Source organism: Musca domestica, unplaced genomic scaffold (genome assembly GCF_030504385.1).
Source record: "Musca domestica strain aabys unplaced genomic scaffold, Musca_domestica.polishedcontigs.V.1.1 21, whole genome shotgun sequence".
NCBI classification, from domain to species: Eukaryota; Metazoa; Arthropoda; class Insecta; order Diptera; family Muscidae; genus Musca; species Musca domestica.
Window position 1 is genome coordinate 438,901 of NW_026712258.1, and position 20,806 is coordinate 459,706.

The 20,806-nt window shown below is 36.5% G+C and overlaps 1 long non-coding RNA gene across 1 annotated transcript; it reads right to left on the bottom strand.

The window, feature by feature from the left end:
• Positions 1-1,837: 1,837 nt before the first annotated feature.
• LOC131802466 (uncharacterized) lies at positions 1,838-4,584 on the bottom strand. The gene is made up of 2 exons (XR_009342213.1): positions 4,165-4,584; positions 1,838-3,647 (listed from the first exon to the last, which is right to left on the bottom strand). It is a non-coding gene; the product is annotated as an uncharacterized LOC131802466 (long non-coding RNA).
• Positions 4,585-20,806: the final 16,222 nt, after the last annotated feature.

The window sequence follows — 20,806 nt, forward strand, 5'->3', positions numbered from 1 at the left end:
ATAAATCATGAAAATGAGCCAGTGGACAATGCTGATAGCAAAATAAATAGCAAAATAAAATTACTCAATATTACAATTGCCACATGCTTGGTCACGGCTAAAATTGTTGCAGCTTTAAAACTTTTTGGGTTTATTGCGGTGGAAATCACAATTCTGCCGAATGGTAAAGTACCGCAGTAAAATGTGCTAACTGTAACGGAAGCCATAAATCAACTTCACCAGAATGTCCTGCGGGAAAATCATTTCTCGAGATTAGCCAAAAATATCAACCAAAGAGAGCGTAGATTGCAATACAATAGCTCCTCTAAGTACAATAACGCCTTTCCTAATGCATTAAACTATGAAAGTGTGTTGCCATCTAACACATGGACTGTTTCACAAAATCAACCTAATCAGTCATTTAATAGAGGAGATGAAAAACTTAATAGTAGAGTTAATCACAAATCTTAGCAGGTGTAAAACTAAACCCGACCAATTCAAAGTTATCACTTCTCCAGTTTATATTGAATAATTTCAAATTAAAAATAGTGTCTTGGAATGCAAGAAACTTTCGAAACAAATTAAATGAACTATTTTATTTTCTGGACCGAAATATTGATATTTGCCTCCTGAATGAAACCTGGCTAAGTACAGAATGTTCTTTTAAAAATAGGACATACTTTTGCTACAGAAATGATCGATATGATCAAAGAGGGGTGGAGTTGCCATTTTGGCTAAAAAGGGAATAGTTTATCAATTATTACCCAAAATTAATACGTCAATTATCGAAAATATTGGTGTCTCATATTCTACCGAAAACGACTTCTTAAATAAATACTCATGCTACTTTAATGGTGGGACCAGAGGCCTATCACCAAGTAGACTATTATATGCTTCAGACATCCTAACAATAACTACCTCAAATGGAAACTTCATTATTGGAGGCGATTTTAATTCGAGGCGTACTTATTGGAGCTGTTCCAGAATAATTCTTGGAGAAATATTTTATGTGAAAAATACCAACAGAACATTTTTTTAAATTCTGTTTTCTCAAAATTGCTCTTATATTCCAGCCGACAACCTTCGAACTTAGACCTACTTATCACTAATTGTATGAACATAAGGCATGTTAAAACAATAAATGTTCTCGAATCCGATCACATGCCACTTATAAGTAGAAAATTAAAAAAAAATGATTCTGTTCACTGATCAAAACAATACAATTCCTCCACAACAATTTGGGTTTAGAAAGGAAAACAACACATCCCCACCACTATTTAAAATTCAAAAAATTCATAAAAATTTTTCGGCTGGATATCTACTGGAATGTTCTTACAAGACATAAAATCAGAATTAAATCAAATATTATGTTTAAACTATACAAGATTAATTTCTCCATGGAAATCATAAAAATTATACAAATCATCTCTGTCAGAAAATCGATCATTGCTGGTTGTCCTTAAGGATCCTGTCTCTCGTCTATCTTGTGTAACATCTACACATCAGACATCCCAATTACACCAGAATGCATCGCTTCAAATTTCACAGACGACAGTCTGGAACTTTATCCTGCAATATCATTGAAAGCCTAGAGAAAAAAATATTTCTTCAAGTGGAAGATCCTACTTAATACAGATAAAACTGAATCTGTATATTTCACGAGAAAGCGTCGCTCAAGTCTTGTTCCACAGAGGCCAATCCTGTTTAATAATCAGAACATAAATTGGAAAACCAACGTTAAGTACTTGGGTATCATACCTGACACTAGAATACATTTCAAGAACCACTTTCCGTACATTGTCGACAAAATTAATAAGCAAATCCGACTTATGTATCCATTTATAATAAGAAACTAATATTCAAAGTGATACAAATGAAAGGAAAGTATATGCTCCTGATGGATCTTTTATATGTAAAAATGTTAACAAGTATACACATAAATGAAAAAAAATACAATACAATAACGGCTTGGAAATTTTGCACCATGGTTTTTCCTCAACATGTCGTTCGTTCTTGATTTAGTTTTTGAGTCACAAATTGGCAGTAGCAGGGCTGTCATCATCAGCAGGGTTGCCGTCAGCAACTTCCCCACCCACGTGAACTAACCCAGTGGGGGAGGATTCACCACATCTTGTGTCAACATCAAGTTAGTTTGGCTATTGGTCTTCTATATATTCCGGTGCTCGTTCGTAATTTAGCTGATCGGGCCACTCCATCATTACCCACATACAGCTGGATTATTCTGCTTCTCTTCCATTGACTGCTTGGTAGATCCGGATCACACACAAAAACTAGGCAGCCAACTGTGACTGGTTGCGAAGGCAGGCACCACTTCGTGCGACGAGTCAGCTCTGGCAAGTACTCTCGCAACCATTGGTTCCAAAAACCATTCTTCATGTTTTGCAGAACACGCTACTGCTTCCTCAAACACATCAACCTCGGCTCAAATGGTGCAGGCGTGTTAATGGAATTGGAGCATCCAAGCAGGAAATGATTCGGCGTCAACGGCTCGGAATCTTTTGGCGAAACTGGAAGATGGGTCAACGGCCTGGAATTGACCATATTTTCGGCTTCTATAAGGAAGGAACGAAACGTCTCTAATTTAGGCGCCTGCTCCTTCATCATGGCATACAATGCTTTCTTGACGGATTGGACCAGGCTCTCCCAGACACCACCTTCACCAGAATTGCTTGGTCTATTGAACATCCACTTTATCCCAAGAGCCGTCACCTTCGAATTAAAAGAATCATTATCGTCAATAAAGTTTTCAGTACCTTGGCGATGCCGACGAAATTTGTCCCATTGTTGCTTCTAATGGTCACTGGGACACCTCTTCGATGAATGAAGTTTCGAACACACAGCAGACAGGCATCGCTTGAGAGGTCGGTGGCAATTTCAAGGTGAACGGCTCTTACCGTCAGGCAAGTAAAAAGTGCTACCCATCTTTTTCTTTTTGACGCCGAATGGTAACATTAATAGGGCCAAAATAGTCCAAGCCGGTGTAGGTAAACGCTCTGACATAAGGCGTCACACGCTTCACAGGTAATGGCGCCATTTGTGGCTGACGAGGTTTGGCCCGAAGTATGTTGCAATACACACAGCTGGCTTGAATTCTTTTAAGTAGTTGACGAAGTGCCAAGAACAGGATTCAACGTCTTTAGCTCTTGTCAGACAATCTGCCGTTTATGGTAAGCGCCGACAAATCATCCACAAATGCTTCTTGTTGTACCTTTCGACAGAGGTACTTCTCGCTTTCATTTACCTCATCAACAGGCAGATCACCAGTCATATTTTCTTGTCCTCTAGCTTTCCGTAGACAGTTCTTCACATACCGAAGCAATCTATTATACTTGGAAAAACGTTTAATATTAGCTATAATAGAAGGTACTTGCCTTGCCACCATCACTTTGTATCTGGAACGCAGCTCGGTTTCGCTTCGGTCAGTCGAACTACCTCTTAAGGTGTCCACGAACCAATACTCCATACCTCTCTTTAAAAAATCAGGTCCATTCTTCCACCTTCCTTCAGGATTATACGGCCTTGACAGCTTCATGCGGGTCCCATCATCCGCTGCATTGTCTGCACCGGGACATCATTTCCACTATTTGCCACAAACTGCTTGTACATTCGATGGTCAGATCTTATCCACCGTACTACGGTTGAGGAATCTGTCCAAAAATAAATAGAATTAATGTTTTTTAAGTGATTTTTCACAATAGATTCCTTTAACCGCATTCCCATAACAGCGGCTTGCAACTCCAATTTTTGTATAGTGTGATACCGCGTTGGGGCACAACTCGTCTTACCCATAACAAACACCACTTTTATGTCGTTACTTACCACTTTTATGTCCAACTGCAGCCATAGCATCTTCACTGGCATCCGTAAATATATGCAACTCACCACATTAGTATTAAAATTTGGGCTATAATATCTTGGCACATTAAATTTGACAATGTTTTTCATTTGTTCAAGCCACACTTTCCACCGACAATATATTTCTGTCGGCAACTTGTTATCCCACTTAATGCCACTCTTCCACACACACTGCATTATAATCTTTGTGGTCACCATAAAATCGCAAATGAAACCAAACGGGTCATAAATGGACATATTTGAACACAACATCTCACGTTTGGTTGGCACTTTTTCACATTTCAATATTTGTCCGTCCACTTTGTTTACCTTTAAGTCAAAACAGAAAACGTCTGTTTTTGGCGCCCATCGAATTCCGAGTACTCGTTCCACTCCGTCATTAATAAAGGTATTTCCACTTGTTTCATCATCCTCAGTGGGATTGCCATACTGCTTCAAAACATGCTGGGAATTGGATTTTATCCCGTGTAAATTAACTCCGGCCAATTTATAAATTTTAACAACATTGTTGAAAGTATTTGTTGCTTCATCTTCTGCATCAAAACAATCAACATAATCATCGACGTAGTGTCGGTCAATGATCCCATGCACAGCTCTTGGGGATTCACCTATACAGGTTTTGGCATTTAAATTTTTCACAAATTGGGCTATTGTGGGGGAATAGGTGGCACCAAATATCAATCGCTACATAAAGTAAATATCCACAGGCTTGTTCACGTTAATATCTCCCCACAAAAATCTTTGGCAATTTTGGTCGGTTTTTTTGACAGCAATTTGGTGGAACATTTCCTGAATATCGGCGCAAACTGCAATTGGTTCTTCTCTAAATTCAAAAAGAATAGCGATTAGTGGATTATTTATGTCTTGAGAAGACAAAAGACATTAAATTAAATTTGGCAGCTGCATCAAATTCTAGGCGTAATCCCATTTTGTTGGGATTTCTTACGCCAAAGTGTGGAATGTAAAATACATGATTGTTGACTTCATCAATAATAAGCTTCCGGCAATAACCTTTTTGTACGTAGTCTTCAATTTTGGATTTATACTCCTTTGCATATTCTTCGTTTTGTTGCATTTTTCGTTCAACGCTGTATAATCGATTAAGCGCCATACTCTAAGAATCGGGTAGTGAGGGAACGTCTTTCTTCCTCAACAAAGCACATTTATAACGACCATCAATTTGTTTCGTTTCACATTCCAATGTATCCAACGCTCGTCTATCCTCGTCTGACATCAACGGTTTTGTAGCGATTTTGACGCCCAATGTTTCGGTATCAAAATAATTTCGGATCTGGAACATCTGTGGAAATGTAAAACATGTTTAGAATAATTATTTTTCACCTGGAATTGGTCCATAAATTAAAGCTCCCAATCTGGTTAAAGTGACAATTGGCCCAAAATCATTCAAAAGGCGTGGGGCTATCGGGGATCATTGCAACAGCCCCAAGTTGATAGTTATTCCCCGAAATTTGTATACAAGCCCACAACTGTAATATCTTCTACGTCATCGACAATAACCACTAATATTCCAGAACACAGTGGCAAGTGTTCCTGATGAAATGGTTTTAAAGAAAGAACATAGCACCAATATCGTCACCAGTAAAGCCCTTTAAGAATGTCCAGCAATCAAGTTAGTAGCCAGTTGGTGGATACCAAACCTCTCATGATAGCAGAGCCGATGCAAATTCCCCATACCATACAAAGAGTTTTCACAGACCACAGAAGTCTGTTGTAGCTGCGGCTAGTGGAAGTTTGGATAAGACCAACCGAGTCATAGCTCTCGTGAAAAGTTGGAGCAGCAAAGTAAAATGGCTATACAACAGAGTCAGGCCGTAAAGGGGTTGTATGGACCCATACAATGCTGCAAGCCTTCGTGACAGCGATTTGCCAAATGAAGGAACTTTTGATTACACTGTTTCTGGAATACAGCTCCAAGCCATGGACAATTCTCATGTTTCATTGGTTTCCCTAACATTGCGGTCGGATGGCTTCGACAAATTCAAATTTTAATTTTTTAATGGTAATACACTCTAAAGTTGCTCTTAAATTTTAAAATATTAGAAAAATATACTTTCAATGAAGACGACATAAACAAACTTTGTTTTTGTGTTGCATTCATTTAGGACGAATTCAGCATTACAACAACTTGTTTTGACATTTAAAGGTGCCGTCAGCTGGGGTGATCCGACTACCTAGTAGATCTACCTTTGATATAGGGTTGTCGTTTTTTGTCGATAGCGACAAATGATTGCTATTATAAATGTCGATATAAAAGCCGACGTTAAGTCGATTTTTAAGAAAATTGTAAAAAATTGTGACGACATTGTATTTTTTAGTCGACGTTGATATTGTAACTTTTTTGGTATTTGATCATGAAAATAACAACAGCAAAACAATTTGAAATGTTGGTTTTCGAATTAGAAAAAATACATGTTTGGTAAAAGGGTTTACTAAAGGTCATTTTCCAGCTAATTTTAAATGAGATTGGAAACCATTGCTACAAAATTAAATATAAACGGGTCACCGATTAGAGACTGGCAAAAAGTATGTTAAAATTAAAATTATTTTTGTATATTTTTATTAGTTAGTTTTCTAAAGTTCTTCTAGGTGTGGAAAGATTTAAAATTTAAAACTAAGAAACAATTGTGCACTATAAGGGTGAATCCAGCAGCACTGGAGGTGGTCCTTGGCGAATACAAAATATGGAAAACATAAATGTAACAGACGTTATAAATCATGAAAATGAGCCAGTGGACAATGCTGATAGCAAAATAAATAGCAAAATAAAATTACTCAATATTACAATTGCCACATGCTTGGTCACGGCTAAAATTGTTGCAGCTTTAAAACTTTTTGGGTTTATTGTGGTGGAAATCACAATTCTGCCGAATGGTAAAGTACCGCAGTAAAATGTGCTAACTGTAACGGAAGCCATAAATCAACTTCACCAGAATGTCCTGCGGGAAAATCATTTCTCGAGATTAGCCAAAAATATCAACCAAAGAGAGCGTAGATTGCAATACAATAGCTCCTCTAAGTACAATAACGCCTTTCCTAATGCATTAAACTATGAAAGTGTGTTGCCATCTAACACATGGACTGTTTCACAAAATCAACCTAATCAGTCATTTAATAGAGGAGATGAAAAACTTAATAGTAGAGTTAATCACAAATCTTAGCAGGTGTAAAACTAAACCCGACCAATTCAAAGTTATCACTTCTCCAGTCTATATTGAATAATTTCAAATTAAAAATAGTGTCTTGGAATGCAAGAAACTTTCGAAACAAATTAAATGAACTATTTTATTTTCTGGACCAAAATATTGATATTTGCCTCCTGAATGAAACCTAAAAATAGGACATACTTTTGCTACAGAAATGATCGATATGATCAAAGAGGGGTGGAGTTGCCATTTTGGCTAAAAAGGGAATAGTTCATCAATTATTACCCAAAATTAATACGTCAATTATCGAAAATATTGGTGTCTCATATTCTACCGAAAACGACTTCTTAAATAAATACTCATGCTACTTTAATGGTGGGGCCAGAGGCCTATCACCAAGTAGACTATTATATGCTTCAGACATCCTAACAATAACTAGCTCAAATGGAAACTTCATTATTGGAGGCGATTTTAATTTGAGGCGTACTTATTGGAGCTGTTCCAGAATAATTCTTGGGGAAATATTTTATATGAAAAATACCAACAGAACATTTTTTTAAATTCTGTTTTCTCAAAATTGCTCTTATATTCCAGCCGACAACCTTCGAACTTAGACCTACTTATCACTAATTGTATGAACATAAGGCATGTTAAAACAATAAATGTTCTCGAATCCGATCACATGCCACTTATAAGTAGAAAATTAAAAAAAAAAATGATTCTGTTCACTGATCAAAACAATACAATTCCTCCACAACAATTTGGGTTTAGAAAGGAAAACAACACATCCCCACCACTATTTAAAATTCAAAAAATTCATAAAAATTTTTCGGCTGGATATCTACTGGAATGTTTTTACAAGACATAAAATCAGAATTAAATCAAATATTATGTTTAAACTATACAAGATTAATTTCTCCATGGAAATCATAAAATGATACAAATCATCTCTGTCAGAAAATCGATCATTGCTGGTTGTCCTTAAGGATCCTGTCTCTCGTCTATCTTGTGTAACATCTACACATCAGACATCCCAATTACACCAGAATGCATCGCTTCAAATTTCACAGACGACAGTCTGGAACTTTATGTCCTGTCCTGCAATATCATTGAAAGCCTAGAGAAAAAAATATTTCTTCAAGTGGAAGATCCTACTTAATACAGATAAAACTGAATCTGTATATTTCACGAGAAACCGTCGCTCAAGTCTTGTTCCACAGAGGTCAATCCTGTTTAATAATCAGAACATAAATTGGAAAACCAACGTTAAGTACTTTGGTATCATACCTGATACTAGAATACATTTCAAGAACCACTTTCCGTACATTGTGGACAAAATTAATAAGCAAATCCGACTTATGTATCCATTTATAATAAGAAACTAATATTCAAAGTGATACAAATGAAAGGAAAGTATATGCTCCTGATGGATCTTTTATATGTAAAAATGTTAACAAGTATACACATAAATGAAAAAAATACAATACAATAACGGCTTGGAAATTTTGCACCATGGTTTTTCCTCAACATGTCGTTCGTTCTTGATTTAGTTTTTGAGTCACAAATTGGCAGTAGCAGGGCTGTCATCATCAGCAGGGTTGCCATCATCAGCAGGGTTGCCGTCAGCAACTTCCCCACCCACGTGAACTGACCCAGTGGGGGAGGATTCACCACATCTTGTGTCAACATCAAGTTAGTTTGGCTATTAGTCTTCTATATATTCCGGTGCTCGTTCGTAATTTAGCTGATCGGGCCACTCCATCATTACCCACATACAGCTGGATTATTCTGCTTCTCTTCCATTAACTGCTTGGTAGATCCGGATCACACACAAAAACTAGGCAGCCAACTGTGGCTGGTTGTGAAGGCAGGCACCACTTCGTGCGACGAGTCAGCTCTGGCAAGTACTCTCGCAACCATTGGTTCCAAAAACCATTCTTCATGTTTTGCAGAACACGCTACTGCTTCCTCAAACACATCAACCTCGGCTCAAATGGTGCAGGCGTGTTAATGGAATTGGAGCATCCAAGCAGGAAATGATTCGGCGTCAACGGCTCGGAATCTTTTGGCGAAAATGGAAGATGGGTCAACGGCCTGGAATTGACCATATTTTCGGCTTCTATAAGGAAGGAACGAAACGTCTCTAATTTAGGCGCCTGCTCCTTCATCATGCTTTCTTGACGGATTGGACCAGGCTCTCCCAGACACCACCTTCACCAGAATTGCTTGGTCTATTGAACATCGACTTTATCCCAAGAGCCGTCACCTTTGAATTAAAAGAATCATTATTGTCAATAAAGTTTTCAGTACCTTGGCGATGCCGACGAAATTTGTCCCATTGTCGCTTCTAATGGTCACTGGGACACCTCTTCGATGAATGAAGTTTCGAACACACAGCAGGCAGGCATCGCTTGGGAGGTCGGTGGCAATTTCAAGGTGAACGGCTCTTACCGTCAGGCAAGTAAAAAGTGCTACCCATCTTTTTCTTTTTGACGCCGAATGGTAACATTAATAGGGCCAAAATAGTCCAAGCCGGTGTAGGTAAACGCTCTGACATAAGGCGTCACACGCTTCACAGGTAATGGCGCCATTTGTGGCTGACGAGGTTTGGCCCGAAGTATGTTGCAATACACACAGCTCGCTTGAATTCTTTTAAGTAGTTGACGAAGTGCCAAGAACAGGATTCAACGTCTTTAGCTCTTGTCAGACAATCTGTCGTTTATGGTAAGCGCCGACAAATTATCCACAAATGCTTCTTGTTGTACCTTTCGACAGAGGTACTTCTCGCTTTCATTTACCTCATCAACAGGAAGATCACCAGTCATATTTTCTTGTCCTCTAGCTTTCCGTAGACAGTTCTTCACATACCGAAGCAATCTATTATACTTGGAAAAACGTTTAATATTAGCTATAATAGAAGGTACTTGCCTTGCCACCATCACTTTGTATCTGGAACGTAGCTCGGTTTCGCTTCGGTCAGTCGAACTACCTCTTAAGGTGTCCACGGACCAATACTCCATACCTCTCTTTAAAAAATCAGGTCCATTCTTCCACCTTCCTTCAGGATTATACGGCCTTGACAGCTTCATGCGGGTCCCATCATCCGCTGCATTGTCTGCACCGGTACACCATTTCCACTATTTGCCACAAACTGCTTGTACATTCGATGGTCAGATCTTATCCACCGTACTACGGCTGAGGAATCTGTCCAAAAATAAATAGCATTAATGTTTTTTAAGTGATTTTTCACAATAGATTCCTTTAACCGCATTCCCATAACAGCGGCTTGCAACTCCAATTTTTGTATAGTGTGATACCGCGTTGGGGCACAACTCGTCTTACCCATAACAAACACCACTTTTATGTCGTTACTTACTACACGCCAATATCCAACTGCAGCCATAGCATCTTCACTGGCATCCGTAGATATATGCAACTCACCACATTAGTATTAAAATTTGGGCTATAATATCTTGGCACATTAAATTTGACAATGTTTTTCATTTGTTCAAGCCACACTTTCCACCGACATTATATTTCTGTCGGCAACTTGTTATCCCACTTAATGCCACTCTTCCACACACACTGCAATATTATCTTTGTGGTCACCATAAAATCGCAAATGAAACCAAACGGGTCATAAATGGACATATTTGAACACAACATCTCACGTTTGGTTGACACTTTTTCACATTTCAATATTTGTCCGTCCACTTGGTTTACCTTTAAGTCAAAACAGAAAACGCCTGTTTTTGGCGCCCATCGAATTCCGAGTACTCGTTCCACTCCGCCATTAATAAAGGTATTGCCTTTTGTTTCATCATCCTCAGTGGGATTGCCATACTGCTTCAAAACATGCTGGGAATTGGATTTTATCCCGTGTAAATTAACTCCGGCCAATTTATGAATTTAAACAACATTGTTTAAAGTATTTGTTGCTTCATCTTCTGCATCGAAACAATCAACATAATCATCGACGTAGTGTCGGTCAATGATCCCATGCACAGCTCTTGGAGATTCTATAGTGTGTTTGATTCATCCATGTTGCCATACCTTCCGTACGACAACGTATTATACTGGTTTACATATTTGTACAAGTTGGCATACCTTCTTTATCCAACTAATAGTATGCTTTTACTCAAGTTACAACACATTCAGTATGTAACTTTACACACTCACTTTATTGAGGAGTGTTGTCCGCACTACTAGCTTATTATGCTTACTAAGCGTTTCCCATTTAAGTTAATTTGTGTAAGATAAAATTAGTTCAGTTCTAATTTGAATAAAGTAAGGGGAAGTCGCATTTTGCGGCTTCCCCAATAAACCCAAAAGAGTTTTCATTTCATGGCGATCCTGCCAAGTAAAAAAAAATATATAAAATCTACAAAAGGGGTGCACCATGTATAATGTGATTTCGGATAATCTATATATATTAAACGCTTAAACTATGGGCCGGTAATACGGACCGGGCCAGCTCGTAAATTATAAATAGAAAAGAGAAAGAAACAAGTGACTGATACAGAAAGCAACGGCTCTAAAAAAACAACTAATGAAATTATATATCAACTACAATTATAATAATACAATTTTCAACTTGTTTCGCTACAACTACCACAGTGATGTTGGTGCAAGACGGGGTCCAGTGTCTGAACGGACCAACAACCAAAAGCAACCCAAACGTTGCCTACTAATGGCAAAACATCAATACATTATCGCAAATCAATACATTTGGAATTCCGTCCTCGTAGTTCGGTAATTTCAAACGTACCCAACTTAATCCCAAAGATTCCTGGCTACAGCTCAACGAAGTAGCGGAACTTTTAAACTTGGAGTTAGAGCCGGAACCGCAATAACAGAACAAATCAAATCAGCAGCTGCAGCAGTCATCTAGCGTGTCAGCGGATTAATTTTCATCCAGTTAAACACCACTTGAGGAGATTCCAATCTTACTTCTATGTATGTAATGTATGTATGTATTTATGCATCTTTATATGTATGTATTAAACTGTAGTAAAAAAAAAACAACATTTATGTATTAACTAGGTGCCCTTTGCTACCCCTTTTGACTTTATATGCATAAAATGTTATATACGAAAATTTTGTGGATTTTAAAATTTTATTAAAAAAGACAAATAATAATTTTTTTTTAAGAGAAATTCTCTCTTATAATTTCACTCACTTCTGTAATGATATTTATTGTTCCCATTCTATTAGTGTTCACAATATAACGGAAAACTTATCCGATTATAGTTTTATACATATACAATGCCCCCGTGACGTCGTAGTGAACAAGTGTTGAAAAGGCTAACAAATTTTCCTGATTTTGCAAAAAACGTTTAACTGACTTATGTACCGAATTCTCAGACATTTTTGCTCTGGAAACCGATAAAATCTCAACTAATAAACAACAGTACCGAGTAATGGATGATACCCCAGTTTATATAAAAAATAATAAAATTCCACATAGCCAAAAACAGGAAATCAAAGCTCAGGTTGACAAATTAATACAAGATGATATTATAGAGCCATCATTTTCATGTTACAACAGTCCGGTATTATTAGTATCAAAGAAATCCACTTCAGGTAACTCCACAAAGAGATGGCGAATAGTTGTAGACTACAGACAAATTAATAAAAGGTTAATAGCGGACAAATATCCCTTACCAAGAATCGAAGATATGCTAGACCAACTAGGTCGAGCAAAATAGTTTTCCTGTCTGGATCTAATGTCTGGATTTCATCAAATAGAATTAAAAGAGGAGTCTAGGGATATAACTTCATTCTCCACGAATGAAGGATCATTTCGCTTTAAACGTCTCCCTTATGGAATCAAGGTAGCGCCAAACTCCTTCCAAAGAGTTTGGAAAAGCATTTTCTGGTCGTACGCTTGAACAGGCATTCCTGTATATGGATGATCTCATCGTAATTGGATGCTCAGTAAAACATATGATTAAAACTCTGCGGGATGTCTTCACGACGTGCAGAAAATATAATCTGAAGCTGCATCCTGATAAGTGTATATTTTTCAGACATGAATTAACCTTTTTGGGTCATATATGGACTGACAAGGGAATTCTTCCCGATAACTCAAAATATGAGACAATCCAAACATATCCTACTCCAAAAAGCGCGGACGAAACTAAAAGATTTGTTGCCTTTTGTAATTACTACAGAAGATTTATACCGAATTTTGCAGAATACTCTCTGCCATTAACAATACTAACTAGGAAAAATTCAAAGTTTATTTGGACTGAAGAGTGCCAAAAATGCTTTGAGTATTTAAAGAATTCACTTTTAACCCCAAGAATACTCCAGTACCCCGATTTCAATAAACAATTTTGCATTACTTCCGATGCAAGTAAATATGCATGCGGTGCCGTTCTAAGCCAAGAGCATAAGGGTGTACAATTACCCGTGGCATATGCATCAAGATCCTTTACCAAACGTGAAAACAATAGATCTGTAATTGAACAAGTACTCGCAGCAGTACATTGGGCAATAAAATACTTCAGACCATACATATATGGTACAAAATTTTTGGTGAGAAGTGATCCCCGCCCATTGACCTACTTCTTCTCTTTGAAGAATCCATCTTCAAAATTAACCCGGATGAGATTGGACCTCGAAGAATATGACTTTGAAATACAGTACATAAAAGGAAAGGACAACTGTGGAGCCGATGCCCTCTCCAGAATTGATTTTGACCATATTAAGAATATAAAGAGACTCTATGTGGTAACAACGCGGTCTAAATCAAAGAAAGACCAAACACAAAAAGATAAAAAATTAAGAAGTGTGTCAGACATTCCTAGGGTCTACGAACCACTAAATGCAAAGGTGGTAAAGAAAAGTGTTCGCCTAAAGATTTCTCTCTCTGGTGCAACCCCAAAGTGTAGTCTTAAATATGGGAGAAAAACTTTAGCAAATGTAAAGATTGATGACCTTATTGCTAATGGAAGCTTTGATCTAAGTCAATCCATTCCTAGGTTGGAGAAAATAACCGGTAATAAGGGATTATTCAAATTGCAACTCTCATTAAATGAGGATTTATTCAATATGATTCGAATCAATGATTTCAAAAACTGTGCGAACCAGTTATTAAAGAAACTAACAATAGCGTTAACGCCAATATTAGAGAAAATATCTGCTGAAGAGCAAAAAAAAAAATTCTTACAAACGTATCATAATGACCCATTATACGGAGGTCAGCCTGGCACTAAATATCGTTGGAAAGGAATGTCTAAAGACATCAAAAACTACGTTAAAAATTGCAGTAAATGCCAAGAGAACAAGTCCCTTAAAAGGTCGAAAGAACTTATGTGTATAACGGAAACCCCAGCAAGTGCCTTTGATATTCTCGTTATTGATACAATAGGTCCGTTTATTAAGTCGAACAGCGGTAACGAATACGCTGTGACAATAATATGTGATCTCACCAAGTACCTGGTAACTATACCAGTACCCGATAAAACGGCAAAAACAATAGCTATGGCAATATTTGAAAACTTTGTACTTACATATGGACCAATGAGAAAAGTTTTAACTGACAGAGGAACTGAGTATAAAAACCAGACCCTGCAGGAACTTTTTAAGATGATGGATACGAAACATGCCCCCTCGACAGCATACCACCATCAAACAGTTGGATCCATAGAAAGGTCACATAGGACATTTAATGAATATATTCGTTCTTATGTATCATTAGAACGGACGGATTGCTTAAATATTTTACATACTGTTTTAATACTACTCCATCAACAGTCCATGGTTATTGTCCGTATGAATTGGTTTTCGACAAAATTCCGACTACCATTGATTCTCTTGGCCTAAACACTGTAGATCCACTTTATAATGTTGACTCTTATGAAAAAGAAGTGAAGTACAGACTCCAAATGGCAGGACAACGAGCAGCCAAAATGATTATCAATCAAAATTCTCCAATAAACTACAATATGACAAAACGGCTAATCCTTTACACTTTCAAATAGGAGATTTAGTACTAGTAGAGAATAATGGCGGCCATAAATTGGAACAATTATTCAAAGGCCCCTACTCTGTCGAAAATATCGATTCTAATGGGAATTGCTCACTGTCATTGTCAGAAAAAGTATTGAAGTACATAAAAACCGTTTAAAATTGTTCAATGCATTAAGCAATAACTTGAATAAAGAACAAAAATATTGAAGATACTATTTTTTTAACTGCCTCTTAAATATAAATCTGCATCTAAAATATACGTACGTATAAATTTAGCATATACATACAATAAATTATAATACTTACATAAAACATAGATAACTGGCCAGTACCTTTGAAAATATAATAATATAATATATAATAATAATATATATAAACATACTTTGATCTAAATCCACTTTAGAGCATTTAATTTTTCAATTCGACTTAGTAAACTAATATATAAGAATACATCTATTAATTAATAAAAAAATAGATATATATGTAAAATAATGATAAAAACGCATTAAATCACTTAAATTAAAATTTAAGAATTTATAAAATTATATTTGATTTTTACAAACCATAAATTATATTTTAAAAATATCGCTTAAGTAAAAAAATGTTCTATTTTTCGTTATTCTCACATAATAATTTTTTTACTACAAAATATATTATAGAACAAAAATTGTAACCGCATTTAACAAGTAACGTTAAATATATTTGAAAGCATTAGTCTCTATACAAAAAAATATGAGTAACTTGAAAACATTAAACTAAATTTTAAAATTAACCAGAACTAACTAACTTTAAATGATGCCAGCACTGACTGTTAATTGTAAATTTATATGAATAAAATTCATGAATTATAAAATTATATGAATTAAATTCAACTAAGAATAATCAATATAAATAATAAATAATCAATATAAAAAGGGAGGTGTAGTGTGTTTGATTCATCCATGATGCCATACCTTCCGTACGACAACGTATCATACTGGTTTACATATTTGTCCAAGTTGGCATAACTTCTGTATCCAATTAATAGTATGTTTTATTCAAGTTACAATACATTCAGTATGTAACTTTACACACTCACTTTATTGAGGTGTGTCGTCCGCACTACTCCGAGATAGTAAGCATGCTTTATGCTTACTAAGCGTTTCCTACGCTCACTTAATTTTTCATTTAGCTTAAGTTAATTTGTGTAAGATAAAATTAGTTCAGTTTTAATTTGAATAAAGTAAGGGAAGTCGCATTTAGCGGCTTCCCCAATAAACCCAAAAGAGTTTTCATTTCAATTCACCTATACAGGTTTTGGCATTTAAATTTTTCACAAATTGTGCTATTGTGGGGGAACAGGTGGCACCAAATAGCAATCGCTCCATAATGTAAATATCCACAGGCTTGTTCACGTTACCATTTGGCAATTTTGGTCGGTTTTTTTGACAGCAATTTGGTGGAACATTTCCTGAATATCGGCGCAAACTGCAATTGGAACTTCTCTAAATTCAAAAAGAATAGTGATTAATGGAATATTTATGTCCTAACCAGACAAAAGACATTTGTTTAAAGACATTCCATTAACTTTGGCAGCTGCATCAAATACTAGGCGTAATCCCATTTTGTTAGGATTTCTTACGCCAAAGTGTGGAATGTAAAATACATGATTGTTGACTTCATCAATCTCATTTGCCATAAGCTTCCGGCAATAACCTTTTTGTACGTAGTCTTCAATTTTGGATTTATACTCCTTTGCATATTCTTCGTTTTGTTGCATTTTTCGTTCAACGCTGTATAATCGATAAAGCGCCATACTCTAAGAATCGGGTAGTGAGGGAACGTCTTTCTTCCACAACAAAGCACATTTTAACGACTATCAATTTGCTTCGTTTCACATTCCAATGTATCCAACGCTCGTCTATCCTCGTCTGACATCAACGGTTTTGTAGCGATTTTGACGCACAATTAAATTAAAGCTCCCAATCTGGTTAAAGTGACAATTGGCCCAAAATCATTCAAAAGGCGTGGGGCTATCGGGGATCATTGCAACAGCCCCAAGTTGATAGTTATTCCCCGAAATTTGTATTCAAGCCCACAATTGTAATATCTTCTACGTCATCGACAAATACCACTAATATTCCAGAACACAGTGGCAAGTGTTCCTGATGAAATGGTTTTAAAGAAAGAACATAGCACCAATATCGTCACCAGTAAAGCCCTTTAAGAATGCCCAGCAATCAAGTTAGTAGCCACTTGGTGGATACCAAACCTCTCATGATAGCAGAGCCGATGCAAATTTCCCATACCATACAAAGAGTTTTCACAGACCACAGAAGTCTGTTGTAGCTAGTGGAAGTTTGGATAAGACCAACCGAGTCATAGCTCTCGTGAAAAGTTGGAGCAGCAAAGTAAAATGGCTATACAACAGAGTCAGGCCGTAAAGGGGTTGTATGGACCCATACAATGCTGCAAGCCTTCGTGACAGCGATTTGCCAAATGAAGGGACTTTTGATTACAGTGTTTCTGGAATACAGCTCCAAGCCATGAACAATTCTCATGTTTCATTGGTTTCCCTAACATTGCGGTCGGATGGCTTCGACAAATTCAAATTTTGATTTTTACTGGTAATACACTCTAAAGTTGCTCTTAAATTTTAAAATATTAGAAAAATATACTTTCAATGAAGACGACATAAACAAACTTTGTTTTTGTGTTGCATTCATTTAGGGCGAATTCAGCATTACAACAACTTGTTTTGACATTTAAAGGTGCCGTCAGCTGGTATTGATATAGGGTTGTCGTTTTCTGTCGATAGCGACAAATGATTGCTATTAAAAATGTCGATATAAAAGCCGACGTTAAGTCGATTTTTAAGAAAATTGTAAAAAATTGTGACGACATTGTATTTTTTAGTCGACATTGATATTGTAACTTTTTTGGTATTTGATCATGAAAATAACAACAGCAAAACAATTTGAAATGTTGGTTTTCGAATTAGAAAAAAAAACATGTTTGGTAAAAGGGTTTACTAAAGGTCATTTTCCAGCTAATTTTAAATGAGATTGGAAACCATTGCTACAAAATTAAATGTAAACGAGTCACCGATTAGAGACTGGCAAAAAGTATGTTAAAATTAAAATTATTTTTGTATATATATACAATATACAAAATATGGAAAACATAAATGTAACAGACGTTATAAATCATGAAAATGAGCCAGTGGACAATGCTGATAGCAAAATAAATAGCAAAATAAAATTACTCAATATTACAATTGCCAGATGCTTGGTCACGGCTAAAATTGTTGCAGCTTTAAAACTTTTTGGGCTAATTGCGGTGGAAATCACAATTCTGCCGAATGGTAAAGTACCGCAGTAAAATGTGCTAACTGTAACGGAAGCCATAAATCAACTTCACCAGAATGTCCTGCGGGAAAATCATTTCTCGAGATTAGCCAAAAATATCAACCAAAGAGAGCGTAGTTTGCAATACAATAGCTCCTCTAAGTACAATAACGCCTTTCCTAATGCATTAAACTAGGAAAGTGTGTTGCCACCTAACACATGGACTGTTTCACAAAATCAACCTAATCAGTCATTTAATAGAGGAGATGAAAAACTTAATAGTAGAGTTAATCACAAATCTTAGCATGTGTAAAACTAAACCCGACCAATTCAAAGTTATCACTTCTCCTGCTTTCCAATGTCTATATTGAATAATTTCAAATTAAAAATAGTGTCTTGGAATGCAAGAGACTTTCGAAACAAATTAAATGAACTATTTTATTTTCTGGACCAAAATATTGATATTTGCCTCCTGAATGAAACCTGGCTAAGTACAGAATGTTCTTTTAAAAACAGGACATACTTTTGCTACAGAAATGATCGACATGATCAAAGAGGGCTGGAGTTACCATTTTGGCTAAAAAGGGAATAGTTCATCAATTATTACCCAAAATTAATACGTCATTTATCGAAAATATTGGTGTCTCATATTCTACCGAAAACGGCTTCTTAAATAAATACTCATGCTACTTTAATGGTGGGACCAGAGGGCTATCACCAAGTAGACTATTATATGCTTCAGACATCCTACCAGACATAACTACCTCAAATGGAAACTTCATTATTGGAGGCGATTTTAATTCGAGGCATACTTATTGGAGTTGTTCCAGAATAATTCTTGGGGAAATATTTTATATGAAAAATACCAACAGAACATTTTTTTAAATTCTGTTTTCTCAAAATTGCTCTTATATTCCAGCCGACAACCTTCGAACTTCGACCTACTTATCACTAATTGTATGAACATAAGGCATGTTAAAACAATAAATGTTCTCGAATCCGATCACATGCCAATTATAAGTAGAAAATTAAAAAAAAAATGATTCTGTTCACTGATCAAAACAATACAATTCCTCCACAACAATTTGGGTTTAGAAAGGAAAACAACACATCCCCACCACTATTTAAAATTCAGACTTCGTTCATAAAAATTTTTCGGATGGAAATCTACTTTTTATTAGACATAAAATCAGAATCAAATCAAATATTATGTTTAAACTATACAAGATTAATTTCTCCATGGAAATCATAAAAATGGTACAAAGCATCTTATCTGATAGATCATTTTATGCCTCGATAGAGATATTTGCCTCTGTCAGAAAATCGATCATTGCTGGTTGTCCTTAAGGATCCTGTCTCTCGTCTATCTTGTGTAACATCTACACATCAGACATCCCAATTACACCAGAATGCATCGCTTCAAATTTCACAGACGACAGTCTGGAACTTTATCCTGCAATATCATTGAAAGCCTAGAGAAAAAAATATTTCTTCAAGTGGAAGATCCTACTTAATACAGATAAAACTGAATCTGTATATTTCACGAGAAAGCGTCGCTCAAGTCTTGTTCCACAGAGGCCAATCCTGTTTAATAATCAGAACATAAATTGGAAAACCAACGTTAAGTACTTGGGTATCATACCTGACACTAGAATAAATTTCAAGAACCACTTTCCGTACATTGTGGACAAAATTAATAAGCAAATCCGACTTATGTATCCATTTATAATAAGAAACTAATATTCAAAGTGATACAAATTAAAAGAAAGTATATGCGCCTGATGGATCTTTTATATGTAAAAATGTTAACAAGTATACACATACATGAAAAAAATACAATACAATAACGGCTTGGAAATTTTGCACCATGGTTTTTCCTCAACATGTCATTCGTTCTTGATTTAGTTTTTGAGTCACAAATTGGCAGTAGCAGGGTTGCCATCATCAGCAGGGTTGCCGTGAGCAACTTCCCCACCCACGTGAACTGACCCAGTGGGGGAGGATTCACCACATCTTGTGTCAACATCAAGTTAGTTTGGCTATTGGTCTTCTATATATTCCGGTGCTCGTTCGTAATTTAGCTGATCGGGCCACTCCATCATTACCCACATACAGCTGGATTATTCTGCTTCTCTTCCATTAACTGCTTGGTAGATCCGGATCACACACAAAAACTAGGCAGCCAAATGTGACTGGTTGCGAAGGCAGGCACCACTTCGTGCGACGAGTAGCTCTGGCAAGTACTCTCGCTACTATTGGTTCCAAAAACCATTCTTCATGTTTTGCAGAACACGCTACTGCTTCCTCAAACACATCAACCTCGGCTCAAATGGTGCAGGCGTGTTAATGGAATTGGAGCATCCAAGCAGGAAATGATTCGGCGTCAACGGCTCGGAATCTTTTCTTTTTATGGTAAGCGCCGACAAATCATCCACAAATGTTTCTTGTTGTACCTTTCGACAGATGTACTTCCCGCTTTCATTT